We start from the raw sequence: 6,305 nt of genomic DNA on the forward strand, positions 1-6,305 counted from the left end.
AATCAATGCAAGAAGCAAAGCAAGACCAAAAATCACCAAATAATCTTCTATAGCCTCACGAAAACATAGAAATAATACTTGCCTGAAATTAAGACTCTTTTTTACCAAGCGGTTCAGAGTTTGAGTGAAATTAAGAGCTCAACTGATACAGTACAAAACAAGTATATACATGAGCAGTCTATATGCGATCACTAAAAGTAAGTACCGGTTCAGTCCAGGGTAGTATCAATGGCGATATTGACATAATGCAAGATTCAATAATGGTACTATCTATGAAGAAATAGAATTTCATACATCTTTGTGTAAGAATATGGGGTAGCAAAAACAAAAATTTTCTACCGCATAAACCAGGATTACTGCAGTTATAGATCACGGGATTACCACTAGACGCGCGGTTGCGGAACTTCTGTAGCGCGTCGGTGTAGTGCAAATGGAAGCCGGCAGTGCAGTTGCGAGAACCTCCTCACGTGCGGCTCGTCCTTGTGCAGCAAATGCGGCACCTCCAAGGTATCCACATGTACGGGAAGAAGCGTCACGATCCGGACTGCTAGATCCGCGAAGGCGACCTCGGGCTTGGCGCACAGGAGGGGCGGCACTATTCACGGTACTGTAGCAGTGGCAAGGAAGAAAACTAGGTTCCCCTTGTGCGCCCCCTCCCCTGTTTATATAGCCCCTTAGGTGGGCTGCCTTGGGCCCCACCTTGGGCGCCCCCTTTTGGGCCTAAAAGGCCCATTAGTGCACTTAAGCCCAGTCTAATTCGGATCTCATCCTTATCAGGCTTCTTTCCCTTAAGTGTGTGACCCTATGGGCTCACATGCGAATAGACATGGCCCGAGTACTCTTACTCAGCCCAATAGTAGACAGTGGCCTCTAGCAAGACATGTCAACTCCTATACGCACACAAAGATCATATCAGACGAGCCGCCACAATATCATATACATGTTGTTCCCTTTGCCTCACGATATTTGGTCTAGTTTAAACCCGACCACTCTTTCTCGATCCTGTGATTCGGAATCCTTGGTTAACTCTTAACCCCAGCATGGCCATGCATTTCCTGATCCGAATCACTCGAGGGGCCCAGAGATATCTCTCTCTTGTAGAGAGGGTCAAATCCCATCTTGACCGACTATGTCTCACAACATGCTTATTGACAGACCCGAAAGCCACTTTTATGACTACCCTATTACGGTGTAGCGTTTGATGGCTCATAAGTAAGTCGGTTCACATCTTGAGTACATACGACGATCTTAGGTCTTAGGACACAACGTACATATTGTGTAATGAAAAGTCATCATCTCGTGTTGGGTCAGTTCAGTCTCATGTCTCACATGAGCCCACATTATTAGTTTGACATCCCTATGTCCATGACTTTTGAAACATAGTCAATCAACTAATACATGTGTGCTAGTCTAATATTCATGTGTGTCCTCACATGAACTCCGACTAGGAATATTTTAGAATATTCATGCAAGTATAGAGTTTCACAAATACTTCACATAAGCATTAATCAATACAAGTTGTCATCCATGAATATTCAAGGTACACTTTATTAACCATAAATATAAAGAAATATGATTGTCTTTAGGGCATATTTCCAACACTTTGACCCGTTGCGGGTTGTACATGCCTCCGTGGTGCCGCGCGTCGATAGTGGTGCAGCAGGCCATCGGCCTCCACATCGCCTCCACACGAAGGAAGAGGAAGGAGATGACGATCCCACTGCGCCTTCCGCTGGATTTGCGCCACCATCTCCACTAGACCAAGAGGCCTTCATCGATGCCGAGGTGGCCGGTGTCGCGGCCATCGAGGCCCAATTCCAGGCGCAAATGATTCTACTAGCTGTAATAGAAATGTCCATAGCATCTATATTAAATTCAATGGACTAATGGTAAGGGTGTAATATTCTTATAAGCATGCAGAAATAGAATTAGTTCCTGAAGCAAGCTCCCAGCGGTGCAAGAAGCACAGAATCAGTTCTCTACTTCTCAACTATTAGTTTATGAGGAAAACAGAAATAGATAGATCTGCATAGTATGCTTTCTAAGTGATCCTGAATTTGTTACATTTTACTTTAAGCATGCATGTTTCTACCTGACTAATTTTAGGATATAAAACAAAACGCTAACGGATGTGATCAAATAAGAATGAAGTATAACAAAAGGGAAGGAGCCTTTATTTGAACACAATCATATCTGATCATGGAAGTTCTGCTTCTACTCCACCTAAACCATAAAAGAACTGGAATTGTGCATCCATCAGTTCCAGAGATAAGCCAGGGGAAGGTTAATAGAACTATTTAGTAGTCTTGATATGCTAAGCATTGAGAAGTATATTAATAATGTTTTTCTAGCACTTATTGTGTTAAAGAAATGGATATCCTCTCATTCACAATAACAGGTCGCTAGTTGTGGTTGATGTATGCTCCTGCTATATAACATGGAAAGAATAAAGAAATAACATTGCAAAGACCAGATTGCTCATGGATATAATGCAACTAACTCCAAGCATATAGGATAGTTTTGCTGAGGCACAACAGATGCTACTTATAGCATTCGGCTCTGTGAGGTGAAGCACAAGCACAATAGACAACCACTCGCTAGGTCAATCTCCAATAGAAAATAAATACTTTGCGTAGTTTTTCTGAACATCCTATTGCAAAGAGAACAAAGTAAAAAAAAGATAGCGGCAGTGACTACATCCAGAAAGGAAAGATGCTTAAGCCATAGTATGTTCTCACGGCTAAAAAATAAATTGCAGAGGTAGGTGAATCAGTGTTGCATTCAATTTCTTTAACAGGAGAGTCTTGCCGCAATTCAACCAGAATGTAGCAAGTGACTCTTAAAGAGGAACCTAAGGGCTGGATTCAATCCGTTGGTTCTCACTGGTACGGATATCCCCGCTGCAGATCCTTGTGCAACGAAGCAAAGCAACCAAATTCAGGAGATCTAAGAGGAGGAGATGGGGGCGCTTACTGGTGTGGTTCCACTTGATGGCGTTGATGGGATTGCTGTGCGCGGGGGTGTAGGCGAGGACGCAGGGGGCGCCGGACTCCACCCTGATGTCGAAGAACTTCACCACCATCGCACGTCGCCAGCAGTGGCACCGCTAGATCCACGAACCCCATCCGGACACGGGCGGTGACGGCTCGTGGATTTAGTGTTCGGGAGGGAGGGCGACAGGGTGGGGTTTGGAGGTGCGGCGGCTGCGGCGGAGCAGCAGGATCAGGAGGAGGATCTCTTACCCAGCAGGCCTCGGCTTCACATCCACGTGGGATGGCTCGCAGCTACCATGCCGCCTCCTTCACCTGGCCGGGGAGGAGATGGGTGGCAGGGTGCCGGTGCCGCGACATCGAGGGCGGTGGCGTCGCGTGGCCACCAACGTCGCGTGGCGCGGCGGGGCAGGGGAGGCGTGCAATGCGGCGGATGAGGCAATGTGTGGTGCGGCGGGGGGTTAGGCCGGACGGCAGGTCAGGCGTGTCGGGCGGACGCGGGGGAGGGCGCGACATCTGGAGGAGAGGAGTCGCGACGTCGAGGGCGGATGCGTCGAGGGGCCACCGACGCCGTGTGGTGCGGCGGGCGAGGAGCAACATCGGGGGAGGCACGACGACCGACGGCGGGGCGGCGGGGGCTTAGGCGCGACCGGCGGACGCGGGGGAGGAGCCGACGGGCGTATAGTCATGCGCGACAGGACAACGGGCGGCCGCGTCGCGAGGCTGAAATCACGCGGGGGATGGAGCGCGGGTACAGGCGGGTGGGTATGTCTCGCGGCGGTGAAAAAAAAGGGGGATTTGGGTGGAATCATTTTTCTTGATGATGTTTTTGCCATCCACCAAATCTTGTCAAACACCTAGCCCTTCCAGGTGGGCCTTAAAGAGATGTTTTGTGAGAGGATTGAGTGGGTTAGTGTTGGTGAGAAATGACCTCAACTCTTTCATCTTTTATAGTATAGATTCTCGAATCTCCGTTTTCTTATTGAGCGCGCGTGTACTGCCAGCAACTAGAAGCGAACGGACACGCGTAAGCTAACAGATGAGTTTGTTTTCTTTTCTTTTTGTTCCATTATCCGTTTCGTTTTCTCCAACACCCACGAGCCTTTCGTATCCTGCTATCGCCCCTTGTTTTTTCTCCCCTTCCAAATCCCAGCCACGGCCTGTCGATCTCGCCGACGATCCTCCTCGATCGCGATTCATCCGTGCTGATGGATACGTGCTTAAGCCGCCGCGTTGAGCTCGCCGCCTTGCCACTTCGACCGTGACACCCCGCTATGTCATGCTCGTCGCCCCGCCGCTTCGACCTCGACACCTAGCAGCTTCGCCGCCGCCGCATCGGCCTTGCCGACCCGCCGCCTCTTGCTGCAAATAGATCGACACTGTAGGTGGATCCATTGAAGTTCGCTCTCATCGTCCTTGCAGAGGGGGTTGGGGGAGGGGATTTGTCTTCCTCGGCGATGAAACAGAAGTATCCAGCTAGATCGACTCAGATTTCAATCAGGAAGACCTAGTGGAGGTTTGAAGAGAAGGGGGATCGATCATTGAGCTCATCATCCGCCAGCCAATAGGGTTCGTCTCCAATCTCCGATTTTCATATGCTCCACATGATTTCTTTTCTGTTAATTCATAAGTTTCTCCCAAGGTGCGGGAGCCGGAGCTGCAAATCTAAGAGCGAGGTTTGTATGTTATCTTTTCTCATAATTGGAGGGGGGTGTCTTTTTTGTTCTATTCCTATTGATCTCACATATGTGTTGATTTATCACTGACCTTTTTTAAACTGAAGGTGGTGTGGGCATTCAAGGCCGAGCAGCACCAACTTCTACTAGGTGAGTTCATCTTCTGATCTGTGCCCACATATTTTCCTTTTTATGAGGCTTACCATATAGTAAGGAAGGTGAGATATGTAATATACCTTTTGTTTTTGTTAATGTGAATGTATAATCATCATCTAGCATATATAATCGAATATATTAGCTACTAATGTATATTCAGCTTAAGTTTGTTATATGAGTTAATCGTGATCATATATATAGCATGACTTTTTTTTGTCTAGCATATATAGCATGATCCAATGCAATTTTATATGTTTTTGGGGAGGACCATTGGGTAGAGTACTTCATTACGTTAATTCGATCTACCTATAATGCAGAGCTCATAGACATGCGTAGCTAGCCATCATCTCAATGAGTCAGTGGGACAGGCTACTTGTAGTTGAAAAATGCTTAAATGGTCCTTTCTCAGTTCTTTTAACTTTTTGGATGAAACACTACTACATAATTTTATTTTGCGAGGCACTTAAAATTGGCGTCGGAGGCGGGCGGGACCCCGGACCGCCTCAGTTAATAGGTGTCGGGCCGTCGGCCGTACAACCGCCTCGATTAATAGATTAACCGAGGCGGTCGCGTAAGAAAAATCGCCTCGGTTAAAAAAACTTAACCGAGGCGGTTGAGTAAAGACAACCGCCTCGGAGTAAAGACAACCGCCTCGGTTAAACGATTAACCAAGGCGTTTGTTTGTAACCTAACCGCCTCGGTTAAGCGAATGCTGGCCCGAGCGCCTGTTGCGCCGGGCTGGTAAAGTCGGTGTGATGGGGTTGCATCTGGGCGAGAGGAGCTCAATGAGGTAACCATTGCCGGTTGCTCTGAACTCGAGACTCCCCAACCAGATCACGTATCCTGCTGGGAGCGGATCCGAGACGCCCATAGGAAATGGGTTTGGTCTGCGCGCCATCCCTGGAGATCAAATGGGAACAAGAGAGAAACTATTACGCAGCAAGCCCCTACCTGGCACGCCAACTGTCGGCGTCCTGACCCGGGGGTCCGGATCCCAACTAGTAAATGCTGCGTGTTTCTTCGTCCCAGATGTTGATGCAAGAGGCAACACAGTAATGCATGGGTTTATCCTGGTCCTGGCCGCGCGCCGTACGTCCAGCAAGAGGATGTGCGAGGGCACTGTATTATTTTGCACCCGATGTGCTTGTAGTAGGGGGTACAAGCGAGGCGAGAGAGGGAGGGAGGCTCCCAAGTCTTCTGCTAGAAGAGGAGTTGAGCGTGGCGAGTAGCGATGTTGGGGCTAGAAGCGAGTATGTGCTCTGTGAGCGGTGTAACACCTAGAGAGCCGACCGACCCCCTTAAGGGAAGCCCGCCTCCTCCTTTTATAGACACAAGGAGGGACGTGTACATGTACAGGGGATCGTGAAAGTCATCGTTTCTCCCCGAGCTATGGGGATACAACAGTCGAATACTTTGGTAAGTACACTGTGGGGCATGACATTGGGCGTGGTGGTCGTCCTGGCATCGTCCTTGACCTCGTAGA

At 48.6% G+C, this 6,305-nt stretch overlaps 1 long non-coding RNA gene across 2 annotated transcripts; it reads left to right on the forward strand.

Annotated features, from left to right (window-relative positions):
- Positions 1 to 4,070: 4,070 nt before the first annotated feature.
- LOC120651215 lies at positions 4,071 to 5,025 on the forward strand. 2 transcript variants are annotated; one of them, XR_005665988.1, is made up of 2 exons: positions 4,071 to 4,666; positions 4,774 to 5,025. It is a non-coding gene; the product is annotated as an uncharacterized LOC120651215 (long non-coding RNA). The 2 variants fall into 2 exon arrangements; XR_005665987.1 differs by having other exon boundaries at positions 4,074 to 4,559.
- Positions 5,026 to 6,305: the final 1,280 nt, after the last annotated feature.

This window comes from Panicum virgatum, chromosome 9K (assembly GCF_016808335.1).
Source record: "Panicum virgatum strain AP13 chromosome 9K, P.virgatum_v5, whole genome shotgun sequence".
NCBI classification, from domain to species: Eukaryota; Viridiplantae; Streptophyta; class Magnoliopsida; order Poales; family Poaceae; genus Panicum; species Panicum virgatum.